Below are 15,522 nucleotides of genomic sequence, written 5' to 3' on the forward strand. Positions count from 1 at the left end.
TCACGTCGAAAGGAGCCAGCTGAGGTGGCTTGGGCATCTGTTCCGGATGCCTCCTGGTCGCCTCCCGCGGGAGGTGTTCCAGGCATGTCCTAGTGGGACAAGGCCTCGTGGAAGACCCAGGACACGGTGGTGGGACTATGTCTCCGAGCTGGCCTGGTGTCGCCTCGGGGTTCCCCCCAGAACAGCTGGAGGAAGTGTGTGTGGATCGGGAAGTTTGGGCATCTCTGCTGAGACTGCTGCCCCCGCGACCCGGCCCCGGATAAAGCGGAAGAAAATGGATGGATGGATGGATGGATGTTATCCTCTAACAAAGTTGACAGTACACAAAATGTCCGATGGACCCACTTATGGCATTTTTTTATTTCTCATGAACAACACTTTTTACAGTGTAAGCTTGGAATAATTGCCTTTATCACTGACAAGAACAAACGTTGTTCTTGCGGATTTCCTCTCTCAGGGACGTCTCTAGTACTTCCACACGGGTGGAAAGGATGTCTCTTTCTCTGTTTTTTTCATCCTTGTGCTGTTCTGATATTTCCTCTTTCTCCCTGACAGCATCGCAGATTTCAGATTGAAGTCTTTGTTCTTCTGAACTGAGATGAACTTTCTCTGTTTGAGAATGATCCATTGTTGTCTTTTGTTTAACCAGGACGGCAAACACATCTTGTAGTTCACAGAAATATTTGTCTCTTTCCTCCATAACAGCTGATTTTTCTGTTGAAAGCTTTGTAATAACTTCCTCTCTCTCTCTGATAGCATCACATTCATCAGTTATTACTTTTTCTCTGTTTAATTTGAAACAATTATTTTCATTTTGTAAACAAAAGTTTCTAAACTTTTCCTCTCTCAGGGATGTCTCTAGTACTTCCACACGGCTGGAAAGGGTGTCTCTTTCCCTGATAAAGCTGATTGTCTCATCCTTGTGCCATTCTGATATTTCCTCTTTCTCCCTGACAGCATCGCAGATTTCAGATTGAAGTCTTTGCACTTCTGAACTGAGATTAACCAGGACGGCAAACACATCTTGTAGTTCACAGAAATATTTGTCATTTTCCTCCATAACAGTTGATTTTTGTGTTTTAAGCTTTGTAATAACTTCCTCTCTCTCTCTGATAGCATCACATTTATCAGTCAGTAGTTTTTCTATGTCTAACTTGAAACAATAATTCTCATTTTGTAAACGAACGTTTCTAAACTTTTCCTCTCTCAGGGATGTCTTTAGTACTCCCACACGGCTGGAAAGGGTGTCTCTTTCCCCGATAAAGCTGATTGTCTCATCCTTGTGCCATTCTGATATTTCCTCTTTCTCCCTGACAGCATCGCAGATTTCAGATTGAAGTCTTTGCACTTCTGAACTGAGATGAACTTTCTCTGTTTGAAAATGATCCATTGTTGTCTTTTGTTCAACCAGGACGGCAAACACATCTTGTAGTTCACAGAAATATTTGTCTCTTTCCTCTCTGATTTTTGATTTTTCATTACTGATGGCCTTTTTTTCTAAATCATGATGAAGTTTTTCTTTTTGTGAATGATTATTTTGTTCGTTCAAACTGTTTTCCATTCCTTGCAGTTCACAGAGAAGTTTGTCCTTTTCCCCCATAACAGCTGATTTTTCGGTTGAAAGCTTTGTAGTAACTTCCTCTCTCTCTCTGATAGCATCACATTCCTCAGTTATTATTTTTTCTCTGTTTAATTTGAAACAATTATTCTCATTTTGTAAACAAAAGTTTCTAAACTTTTCCTCTCTCAGGGATGTCTCTAGTACTCCCACACGGCTGGAAAGGGTGTCTCTTTCCCTGATAAAGCTGATTGTCTCATCCTTGTGCCATTCTGATATTTCCTCTTTCTCCCTGACAGCATCGCAGATTTCAGATTGAAGTCTTTGCACTTCTGAACTGAGATTAACCAGGACGGCAAACACATCTTGTAGTTCACAGAAATATTTGTCATTTTCCTCCATAACAGTTGATTTTTGTGTTTTAAGCTTTGTAATAACTTCCTCTCTCTCTCTGATAGCATCACATTTATCAGTCAGTAGTTTTTCTATGTCTAACTTGAAACAATAATTCTCATTTTGTAAACGAACGTTTCTAAACTTTTCCTCTCTCAGGGATGTCTTTAGTACTCCCACACGGCTGGAAAGGGTGTCTCTTTCCCCGATAAAGCTGATTGTCTCATCCTTGTGCCATTCTGATATTTCCTCTTTCTCCCTGACAGCATCGCAGATTTCAGATTGAAGTCTTTGCACTTCTGAACTGAGATGAACTTTGTCTGTTTGAGAATGATCCATTGTTGTCTTTTGTTCAACCAGGACGGCAAACACATCTTGTAGTTCACAGAAATATTTGTCTCTTTCCTCTCTGATTTTTGATTTTTCATTACTGATGGCCTTTTTTTCTAAATCAAGATGAAGTTTTTCTTTTTGTGAATGATTATTTTGTTCATTCAAACTGTTTTCCATTCCTTGCAGTTCACAGAGAAGCTTGTCCTTTTCCTCCATAACAGCTGATTTTTCGGTTGAAAGCTTTGTAATAACTTCCTCTCTCTCCCTGATAGCATCACATTCATCAGTTATTATTTTTTGTCTGTCTAGTTTGAAACAATTATTCTCATTTTGTAAACAAAAGTTTCTAAACTTTTCCTCTCTCAGGGATGTCTCTAGTACTTCCACACAACTCGAAAGGGTGTCTCTTTCCCTGATAAAGCTGATTGTCTCATCCTTGTGCTGTTCTGATATTTCCTCTTTCTCCCTGACAGCATCACAGATTTCAGATTGAAGTCTTTGTACTTCTGAACTGAGATTAACTTTCTCTGTTTGCAAACGATCCACTGTTGTGTTTTGTTTCACCAGGATGGCACGCACATCTTGTGGTTCAGAGAGATGTTTGTCCCTTTCTTCCATAACAGCTGAATCAGAATAGGTCATTTCATTTTTGTCTATGTGGTTAAAACTGCAGTGAGCATGTTTCGATTCTAGGTCAACGAGTAAAGTCCTGAGCGTAATAATTTCTGCCATTAGATCAACCGTCTTAAGATGATACTTACGAGACTCCATCAGAGCGTCGGAAAGCTCTTGAACTGTCACCATCTTACTATTGTCTGGTTCCTCTTGACCTGCAGTACCTTCCTGTCCTGCCGCCTCTAGAGGTTTCCTGGTCATGATAGGGGGCCAATCTCCAGCCTTGCGCTCTTGCCGTTCATCCTTCAGGCGCTTGTTCTCCGAGCCAAGGGCGGCTTCATTTTCCCGTGCCTGATTTAGTTCATGTATTAACGAGCTATTTTCTGCTGTGAGTGTCTTTATCTTGTCGACATGATGGCGTTTGCAGTCCACCTGTTGTTGATTTAGCTTGTAATCCAGAAAATTGATTCGGAAGTCAACATAAAATCTCCTGGGATCATTTCTTACCTGAAAGTCCTCCAATATTTTTTGGGCCCTGACATGCAGTCTTGCTGTTAACACCTCATCTTCTTCATATTGTCTAAGTCTATCTCTCAAAGATGTATTTTCGCTTTGCAAAGAGCTTTGATTGTCTGTGAGCATCTTCACCTCGTCTGTTAGCATCCTATTCGCATGCTGCAATGTGTCAAATTCACAAGACGTGACACTCAACTCCTGAAGCCTTGCAACAAACCTTTGCTCTTCTTCCAGGGACTTTTTGACAGCATCTAATTCAACTCTCATGCACATATATTCCTTCTCCATATTGTTGCGTGACTGAAGGGATGATTCTTCTGCCTTTGAAAGCACACTGTCCCGAGTCATGTCTGAATTCTGAAGACTCTCTTGGTCCATTGTTGAGTTTTGTTCAGCCATGACGGCATGCACATCTTGTAGTTCACAGAAATATTTGTCCTTTTCCTCCATAACAGCTGATTTTTCAGTTGAAAGTTTTGTAATAACTTCCTCTCTCTCCCTGATAGCATCACATTTATCAGTTATTACTTTTTCTTTGTCTAACTTGAAACAATTATTCTCATTTTGTAAACAAACGTTTCTAAACTTTTCCTCTCTCAACGACGTCTCCAGTTGCTCCACACGGCAAGAATGATCCTTGTTGCGTGACTGAAGGTCTGATGTCTCTTGTTCGTGATCCATTGTTACTTTTCGAACGAACTATCCTTTGAATATGGCTCTGTTCAACCTGTGTTAATTTTAAAATGCTGTTTTAATGGCCCATCAATCAGCTAATGTCTAGAGACCAGGAGTAACCTGTGTGTCAAAAGGCCAAAAGAGTTCAAATAGAATTTAGCCACGTCCAATCAAAATAGCATTCTGATATGATGTCATAATTCAATGGAACCATCTTTGGAATTGCCCATATATGGTCATGTATGGGCAGTGGCGGCTCCAGACAATTTTGATTGGGGGGGCATTGGGGGGTCCTGGTCATTTCAAGGGGGGTCTCATGAAAACCAACAAAAAATATAGTGGACACGGCTAATAACTATATATTACTGCTACTAAACCATAAAAACAACACAGCATATCAACTACTTTGTTTTCAATGAATGAATCAATTGCAGTTTGCAAACAATACGCTCAAAAACTTTAATTGCCATTATCACGCCCATGACACAAAATAGTGCAGCGAAGTTCATGGGGTGTTGCAGGGATTCTTATGTTTATATTTTTTTCATGTGTCAAATAAATGATTAAATATTATTAGGGCCGGGAATCGATTTTTACAAAATGTTTACAAATTAATTGCACATCTAATTAAAAATGCTTTCATGAAATGCCTAAATTCTCCTGACTAGAATTTACCATGGCTTTGAAAAAGGCCAAAACATTTCTCTTAAAGGAATAGGCCACCGTTTTTATATACTAAGATATGTTCTTACCTCACTTTAGTCGAGTTAATATATCCCCGTCTGGTCATTGTCCGCGCGCTCTGTCACGCAAACGGAGCACATACGCAGCCTCTCCCATATGTGACATAGCTCCGAAAAAGCTCACGATAGAAGCTACCAAGCTCTTCCACGTGTTCCCTATTTAAATAAAGTTACGTGAAGTGTTTTCATGCGAAGTATATTTACACAGAAATGTAACGTGTCGATTTTATAAGCAAATAAAAAGGGGGACTATATTGTGAGGCGTAATGATACGAGGAGCACAGCGTCCGCGTAGTAACTCCTAAAGACTTCCCCCGCTCACTTCCGTCAATAACCTTTAGGAGTTACTGCGCGGACGTTTTACTCCTCGTATCATTACGCCTCACAATATAGTCCCCCTTTTTATTTGCTTATAAAATCGACACGTTACATTTCTGTGTAAATATACTTCGCATGAAAACACTTCACGTAACTTTATTTAAATAGGGAACACGTGGAAGAGCTTGGTAGCTTCTATCGTGAGCTTTTTCGGAGCTATGTCACATATGGGAGAGGCTGCGTATGTGCTCCGTTTGCGTGACAGAGCGCACGGACAAAGACCAGACGGGGATATATTAACTCGACTAAAGTGAGGTAAGAACATATCTTAGTATATAAAAACGGTGGCCTATTCCTTTAAGTCTGTGAGCCTTCCCTTGCTGTGCTGGTCCTCAGAGGGTCACCAGTTCTATCACACTGAAAAGCAGGAGTCTTGAGGTCAAAAGTGAGGACACATGTGAAACCTACAGATATTTTAAATAATGCTACATCCAATCAGAATGTACAAAGCATCAATGTTGTTGCATTATGTATAGAAAATATCATTAGCATAAATAAGAATTTACATTTTATCAACTAATGATTGATCGACTGTAACTTTAAGCTCTTTAGCATTATGTGGTCATAATGCATTTGGTGGGAACAGGTCTCTATGGTAGCGCTGAGAGGAGGGGCTGACTCGCTCTCTCATTTGGTCCATGTTGTGAAGCACTCAAACAAACACCCTCACCACATCATACACTTAGGTTAAATACATTTTAGTTTATTTTGGAAAGATATTGTTCCCAAATTTCCCATCTGTTTTCGAATACCTCATTTTTAGTTCTGAGACTCATTGTTATTTTTTCCATTTCGTGTATTTTATACATTGAATCTTTCCATGTATTCATAAAAATACATGTTTTTTGCCAATTTTTTGTAATTTGTTTAATCATTATTATTCTTGCAATTAGAAACAGGTGCGACTCTTTTTCCATCATGTTGTCCGGAAGTAGTATAGTTAAGGGGTCACTTTCAATTTTGGTATTGAACATCAATGACAGTTCCTCAATGGATTTTTCCCAAAATTCTTTTATAGTCCTGCATTACCAGAAGACGTGAGTATGGTCTGCCTGATGTTCCCCACAATTTCGCCAGCAGTCGGATGTTACATTTTTTGTTTTGTTTTGTATATTAGGTGTTTTAAATCACCGATGAACAATTTTCCAAGAAAATTCTCTCCAATAATTCGAATGTGTAGTTAGATGAATGTTTTTACAAATTTGTCCCCAATCTGTTTCTAAAATAGTTATAGAGAGTTCCTTTTCCCATTTATTTTTAACTTTATAGATAATATCCGAGTTTAGTTTCTTTATAAGTTTGACAATTTTTGTTAGGAATTTTCTTTCCACACCCACGTCACGTGTTCTGATCATATATCTAGCAAATGGATGAATATCCTCAACATTTCTATTTTTTAGAGCCTGCTGAATGTAGCTACGAATCTGTAAAAAATCTGAACACATGGGCATTTGGTATCTCATACTGTTGGGCAATTCTTTCAAAAGACTTTATTTCTGTATCACCGAATAATTGTCCAAATGTAAATAATCCTTTGTTCGTCTATCTTTGGAACGTCTCATCTGTTTTATTTGGTATAAAATCAGGGTCATTTTTAATTTGTCTTAAAAAAACTAAGTCCCTTATGATATTTTGTTCACGACACATTTGGTTCCACACTTTAAGTGTTTCTTTTACCCATATGTTTTTTATTTTTCCCTTCACTACCTTTTTACACTCAATAAAGGGGAGAGTATTCAGTGGAATATGTTCTTCAAATGCCTCCATTTCTCTCCATTTTGTGTTCAGTTTTCCTGTCATCCACTCAACGATATTTCTAACATGTGCTGCTTGATAATAGGATTTGAAATTTGGAAACCCCAGACCTCCCATTTCTTTTGGAAGTTTTAGGTAGTTGAGTGATATTCTTGCTTTTTTATGATTCCAGATAAATGTTGAGAACATTGAGTCCCACTGCTTAAAGGTAGTTTGAGGTATATATATAGGTAGAGCTGTAAAAAGAAATAAAAATCTTGGGAGCACATTCATATGTATAATTTTGATTCTCTCCCATAGTGAAAAAGGTATCAGTGACCACCTATTAAATTCCTGCCAAATTACAGTTATCAATTCTCCAAAGTTTTTGTTATAGAGATTATCCAAGTCTTTTGTAATGTTGATTCCGAGATATTTTATGATTTCTTTATCCCAATGGAAAGGGTATTTTTGTTTTGTTTCCTCCTTAATGGAGCAACCAATGAGCATGATTTCTGATTTATTCACATTTAGAGTATACCCAGAAATACTTCCGAATTCTTGTATAATTTCCATCAATGGAGTTAGTGATGATTCAGGATTGTCCAAATAAACAACTATATCATCAGCATATAATGACAGTTTGTGATTTTCTTCCGCAATGTTTAATCCACTTATAGTATTTTCTTGTCTAATTCGCTCGGCTAATGGCTCTATACATAGAGCAAAAAGTAATCCAGATAAGGGATCGCCCTGTCTTATTCCTTTAAAAAATTTAAGATTACGTGATATAGTACCATTTACCCTCACTGCAGCATTTGGATTTTTATATAAAGCCTTCATCCAGTCAATAAATATTTAATGTATTCCAAATTTTGTAAGTGTTTCGAACAGGTATGGCCATACAACCTTATCGAAGGCCTTCTCTGCATCTAACGTAAGAATTTCTGTAGGTATGTTATGTTTCTGTGCAATATGCAAAACGTTCAAAGTTCTTCTAATATTGTCAACAAGGTGCCTTTGTCCTATTAATCCCGCTTGGTCAGACTTTACAAGTGATGGTGTTATTTTTGATAATCTGTTAGCCAATATTGCCGATAAGATTTTATGGTCAGTATTTAATAAACTAATTGGTCTGTAAGACGCGCAGTCAGCTGGGTTTTTTCCTTGTTTATGTATCACCGTTATTATGCCTGAGTTCCATGTTGTTGCCCAGGTCTTGTTGTTTAGTGCCCAATTGAAGGCTTTATATAGAAGGGGGGTAATTTCGTGTTTGAATTCTTTATAAAACTCATTTGTAAAACCATCACAACCTGGTGACTTATTCATTTTCAGTTTACTAATATTAGTTTGAATTTCCAGTTCAGAGATTTTCTCCACAAGACTTTTATTTTGATCTTCTGTGGTTTGTGGGAGGTGAATCTTTTGGAAGAAACTTGAGATTTTAGAGGGAACTATTTTGTCACTTTCTTTGTAATTGTATAACTGTTCGTAATATTCAGCAAATTGATTTGCAATTTCTGCCCCATTTCTTAAAATTTTATCATCCATGTCAATTTTCTCCACCAGAGCTTGCTTTTGTTGCTTTCTTATTTGATATGCAAGCATCTTTGCGGCCCTCGGACCTCCATCGTAAGTCGTTTGAAAATTGAAAGATCCCTTTGAACTTCAAGATTTATATAGTCACTCATTTTTCTTTTCGCTTCTTCAAGCGTTTTCAGAGTATCCATGCTTTAAGTCATTTTATATTCTTTTTCATTCTGTTCAATCTCAATCTCAAGTTTTTTCCTTTCTCGATTCATTAGTTTTTTATGGAAAGAGGCAAAGGCTATGATTTCCACTCTTAAGACAGCTTTTAGACCTTCCCAAAGAATAACTGGGTTTGTTTCTTCCGTGTCGTTTAACTGTATATATTCTTTAATGACTTCTTTCATTTTTAGCTTGAAATTATCGTCTATAAGTAATGAGTTGTTAAGTCTCCAAATACACGCAGTTTTCTTTTGCATTATATCAAGTGTTATTTGAACACGGGGCATGGTCCGATAAGGTTATTGTTCCCATCTTAATGTTTCCCACCCTGGTTATATCTTTACAAAACATGAAAAAATAATCTAATCTTGAATAATTCCCAGTAACTGGAGAGAAGAAAGTGTAATCTTTGTCATTTATATTGTATGTTCGCCACACATCTGATAATCCTATCTCCTTACAGAATCTTCTCATCATAGCTGCATCATTCCGAGCTTTATGCTTAATTTTGCTTTGTGAGTCCATTTTTTCATCCATCAAGAGGTTAAAATCTCCTCCTAACACAAGAACACCTTTGGTATATTCAACAACCAAAGCGATGATCTTTTCTATTACGCTTGTACCTTCTTCCGGGGGATTGTATATATTAAATAATGTAAGATACTTCCCTTCTATGTGACCATTAACTAGTACAAATCTACCTTCCTTATCCCTAATTATTTTTTCCGCTTTGAAAGGTATATTATTTTTAATTATTATAATGGCTCCTCTTCTAGATGATTTAAATGATGAGTAAAACACTTGAGCTTTACAGAGCTTTCCTAATTTTTTATGCTCGACTGAAGACAAACGGTGGCCTATTCCTTTAAAGCAGGGGTGTCAAACTAATTTTGGGTCGCGGGCCGAAATTCAGCTCCCACGGCGGGTCGCGGGCCACATATAATAGAGAAAATGTTTCCAATAAATGAATAATAATAAGCTGTGATTTGATCAAAGCCCCAACTTGACTGTGTAACAAGTTCCTGAAAGTGCAGTAGTCATTATTCATTCACTTGGTGGTGGTAAACTGTTATTGAAGCCACAGCCGCCCTGGGGCAGACTGTCCATTTACCACATGGCTATATAATGTGTTGTTCATATCCTGAGCTCTTATTATGTCAGTGCCCTTGCTGAACACGTGTGGAATGCCCCCTAGTGGCTAGAATACGCATTCTGGTTATTCTTTAAAAATTCATAACTCCGCACAGGAATGGGCAAGAGACTTACTTTTTTTTTTGACATACAATTTATGCTATACAGGGCAGGGGCCGGATTAAATCATCTCGCGGGCCGGATCAGGCCCGCGGGCCGTATGTTTGACACCCCTGCTTTAAAGGAATAGGCCACCGTTTTTACATACTGAGATATGTTCTTACCTAACCTTAGACGAGTTAATATATACCCGTCTGGTCTTTGTCCGTGCGCTCTGCCAGGCAAACGGAGCACATACGCAGCCTCTCCCACATGTCATATAGCTCCAAAAAAGCTCACGATAGAAGCTACCAAGCTCTTCCACGTGTTCCTTATTTAAATAAAGTTACGTGAAGTGTTTTCATGCAAAGTATATTTACACAGAAATGTAGCATGTCGATTTTATAAGCAGATAAAAAGGGGTACTATATTGTGAGGCGTAATGATACGAGGAGCACAACGTCCGCGCAGTAACTCCTAAAGGTTATTGACTGAAGTGAGCGGGGAAGTCTTTAGGAGTTACTGCGCGGACGTTGTGCTCCTCGTATCATTACGCCTGAGAGCTTTTTTGGAGCTATATGACATGTGGGAGAGGCTGCGTATGTGCTCCGTTTGCGTGACAGAGCGCACGGACAAAGACCAGATGGGTATATATTAACTCGACTAAGGTTAGGTAAGAACATATCTTGGTATGTAAAAACGGTGGCCTATTCCTTTAAAAAGTCGTTCACACGACTTTGGCAACTCGTGAGAACGACTTGGTATTACATTTGAACGAGTTGTCATCTACGTTGGAACAAGTCGGCAATACGTTGGAACGACTTGGTATTACGTTCGAACGAGAAAGCACGGTCAACAATGTTTCACTCACACTGGCAGCTCAGAGTTTCCGTACTAAGGAAACTCTGAGCTGCCAGGTTACGACTTGGGCTCCTTCCGAAACCATCAGATTGCTAAGAGCTCTTACGCCAAACCGGATGTGCGTCAGCGTCCGCCATGGCAAGTTGCTTCCGAATTGGTAAGTCAGTTAGGAAGTAGTTAGGAAAAGGAGCCGGACAGATTGTTCAAATGCTGCTGAAGGTCTAGTTCACTAACTGCATAGAGATCTAACAGTTGACCCCATGAAAGGTTAAGGAGTTAGTTGCTAGTGTTAGTGCTTTGAGGCTACAATTTGATGGTTTCGGATTGAGCCCAAGTGCCAGGTTGCGACTTGGTTACGAACGAGAAAGCGCAGTCAAAAATATTTCACTCACACTGGCAGCTCAGAGTTTCCGTACTTTTTACAGTGTAAGCTTGGAATAAGTTATTTTATCACTGACATGAACAAACGTTCTTGCGGATTTCCTCTCTCAGGGACGTCTCTAGTACTTCCACACGGGTGGACAAGATGTCTCTTTCTCTGATTAAGCTGTTTTCATCCTTGTGCAGTTCTGATATTTCCTCTTTCTCCCTGACAGCATCGCAGATTTCAGATTGAAGTCTTTGCACTTCTGAACTGAGATGAACTTTCTCTGTTTTCAAATTATCCATTGCTGTGTTTTGCTCAATCACAAAGGCAGTTCACGGGAACATTCGTCGTTTTCCACAGTTGATTTTTCTGTTGGAAGTTTTGCTATAACACCCTCTCTCTCCCTCAGTAGTTTTTCAGTCTCTAATCTGAAACAGTTGCGCTCATTTTGTAAACAGGCGTTTTCAGTCTGTAATGCTTTCACACGGCGAGCTAGACCATCCCTTTCAATGACTAAGGTGCTTTTCTTGTCTTCGTGCTGTTTTGATAATTTCTCTTTCTCACTGACAGCTTGACGGCACCTGGTTGCAAGTTGTTTCATTGCTAATTCGGAGGCATCATAGCTATTTTGTAAACAAACGTTTCTAAACCTTACCTCTCTCAACAACGTCTCCAGTCGCTCCACACGACAAGAAAGATCATTGTTGCGCGACTGACGGTCTGATGTCTCTTGTTCTTCATCCATTGTTACTTTTCGAACAAACTATCCTCTGTCCAACCTGTTTTAAAGTTATAATGCTGTTTTAATGGCCCATCAACCAGCAGTAACTTGTGTGTCAAACGGCCAAGAGTTCAAATAGAATTTAACAGCCTCTGATCAAAATAGCATTCTGATATGATGTCATATTTCAATGGAACCGTCTTTGGAATTGCCCATATATGGTCATGTATATTTGGTGACGTCACAGCTCTACTTCCGGTATCCCAGATGTGTGAGAAACTACAAAAAACTCTTTAATACTACAATGAATATTTCTGAAACTCAACGGAGACATACCTATATATCAGGCCCACTAGCCAAAAATGCTGTACCCACTGCTATAAAATTAATATTTACTAAAATCTGTACTTCCGGTTTAGCGGAGATAAATGCTAACGGCGCTGTGGCAGGCATATCAGGGACAGGAAGAGCTGAACCGGAAGTGCAAGCAATCACACCGTGGAATGCGGAAGTGAATTTACGTTGCCCGGTGCAACAAGCCAAAAATCAACTCCATTATATACAAATTTATCTGGAGAAATAAGACTTACTATGTTAAAAAATCTCAATTGGTCAAAGATTACAATGGGGGGGTATCAAAACGGTGGATTTTGAGGCAATGTTAGGAACATTTAAAATACAATGGTTGAAAGAACTTCTATTGAAGCCAGATTCAATATGGTATCACATTCCAAAACAATGTTTCGCAAAGCCTTCTGGGATACGCCTGTTGAAAAGGAGTAGAAATCAGAAAAAGTGAACAGGAGGCTGAGATGGCTGTGAAATTTTCATTGACTTTTTGTTTGTGATTGACATTATATCTTGGAATAAATCAATCTGAGTCACTGTGTATATAAATTAATGGAATTGTACAGAACGGACTGTGAATGGATGTCTGGAGGAGTGGGTATGTCAACTTCTACCTGGTATTGCATGAAAATGAAAAAGAAAACCCCTCCAGTTTTTGTATATGTTGTAGTTGACACATAGGGCTACATTTTTCCTATTGCGTCGGAGAGTTTGGCCGTGTCCCACAGGGTCAATTTCAAGGTCAAAATATAAGCACAAAGGTCATCCACCTAAAAAATACCAAAATACACGAACACATGTCACATTTAGATTCCTCGTGGTCTCCCCTTTACAGACATACTTGTTTTTTGAAAATCGGACCAGTGGTTGCTCAGTTACAGCAATTTGAAAGTAGGCGACCATGCCCTTTTTCGCGAAAAAGTGAACAATTTAGAATTAGTTTAAAATTTGAAGTGTTGGCTTTTCTGGCCATGAATTACGTATATAACAAATTTCACAAAAATTGGAGAGGGTGGGGTTTAAAAATGCTATTTTTTTGGGTGATCTGAGATGGACTGACCCTGTCATTGAGGCATATGACTACAAGTCCGATCGTTGGGCTGACGTGACTGATCCCCAGGAGAGGCCGAGGGCGTACCACGGCTCTGTGTGCTTCAAAGGTTCTGTCTATTACGCTGGAGACCTCGATGGAACTGAATATTTCAACAGTATGCGGCGTCTGGACATTAGTGATGGCAAGTGGCACGAGATGCCCCTGATGTACCACCGGCGCGGTTACCTGACCATCACATTGCTGGGGGACTGCATGCTATGCTATGGGCGGATACAACGAAGGAGGCACACCACTGAACACAGTCGAGATGTTTGATCTGGATCCGGTGTTTCCAGATTGCATCCATGAATGAGCAGAGGAGTGATGCCAACTGTACCACACTCAATGGCAAGGTGACTAGAGCCTAGGGTTAGATCTCAAGATGCAACATTATATTACATTCATGATTTTAAAAAGTGCAAATACTGAACTCTGATGTTTCTGTGTGTGCAGATTTACATTTGTGGTGGCTTCAGTGGCACTGACTGTCTTCAGACAGCAGAGTGGTTCGACCCCGAGACAGACCAGTGGTCGATGATTGCACCACTATCAAGCGCTGTAGCCTCGTTGTCATTGCATACGCCGGTAAAATACAGTATATGCCATAAGTACCTTTTAACTTTTTATTTACAGCTATTATTCTACAGATATATTAATGAAAAGGAAATTCAGTAACATCCCCCTCTCTATCTGGTAGTTTGGAGGGTTTGATGGAAATGTCCGTCTCCGCCGTGTCGAGACCTATGATCCCCTCAATAACACATGGCAAGAGTTGGCTTCTATGCACAGTCCTTGCAGCGACTGTGGCATTGGCGTGGTGAATGACCGCATCTTCGCCGTTGGAGGCTTCACCACCTGCAAAGTGGAGTCCTATGATCCCCTCCTCAAAACCTGGACCAAGGCCTGTGACATGACCGTCTGTAGGAGTGCTCTGAACTGCTGTGTTATCTCTCCAGTCTTCAAAATGTCTGGTGATGCATGGAGCCAAATCGGAGCCGCTTTTGGACATTGTTTCCGATTTGTTGGAAGAGCATGTGCTCAACAGTGATGCAAAAAAAAAGAAAAGGGAAACACCAGCCCTGGGATTAATAACATTTTTTATTGCAAACATTTATGAATTTGTTACTAAATTCATGTTCATCTTAGACCAGTGTGGATAATGTTTTCACCCGTTAAATGCTGTTGCATTGGTTTTTAAAAGGACAACAAAATTAAATGCCTCTATAGTTCAGGATTGTGATTTTGGGATTTGCAGGTACAGTGGCCGAGAAAGGTCATAACAAATGCAAACGCCACAACACACATTGTAAATGAAATTGAATTAGCTTCACTACAACTATGCATAAGATATTAAAATCCTCCCTTCTCTAACGAGAGATTCAAAGGGGAAAAGTTTCTTATTTAGTAACAGCTAAGAGCATGAACCTGATGCACCTTATTTCAAGTCATGTACAGCCCACGGACATGTACTATATACACAGTCTGTGATCACACACAACGCACCAAAGCGTAAAGTATAATCAACAAAAGATATCAAACTTATATGTTATTCATAACCGGACTATTACAATGCTGTAGCTATTCTTCTATTAGACTAAATTTTGCTTGCTTTGAACACTACTTCTGGATACATTTCCTTGTGTTTCTATATTTGACTGTCGGCTAATCTGGATTCATGAGACTAAATGGGTAAAATCGGTGTAGCCTTCTGTGGTGCATCAAGACGCACAGCTGACCGCCCCGCATTTCCATCACTCAGGCGAGCAACAGGTGTGAGCGCGCAAAACCCAAACTACCGCCTGCCTCTCAGATGGAGGTCATCAGCATCTGGACCTCAACATGCGAACAAGTCTTGATGCCCCCGCCCAGGCTCAAATGCACAAATTTCAGCTCAGCTAAAAAGGCAGAATTCATCCAATATCGTCACTCATTTTTTAAACTAAACAAAAGAGATAAGCCCAAAAACATGGGGTTCGACGGACAATGTTGCACTTAGTGAGTGTATAATAGGCTGTATTTTGCATTTTTTATACATTTTTCCTGACGTCAAATGTGTCAAATTACAAAGCCTGCTCCACGAAACAGGAGAAAAAATTAAGCCTCTCTTTTGTTGCAAAAGACTGCTGAAATATTAAACAAGATTGCCGAGCCTGTCCTATAGGCTATATTTTTGTGTGTCAAGTGATTGTTGGCATATTCTTTTGTAAC

This window comes from Gobius niger (genome assembly GCF_951799975.1).
Source record: "Gobius niger genome assembly, chromosome: 14".
NCBI classification, from domain to species: domain Eukaryota; kingdom Metazoa; phylum Chordata; class Actinopteri; order Gobiiformes; family Gobiidae; genus Gobius; species Gobius niger.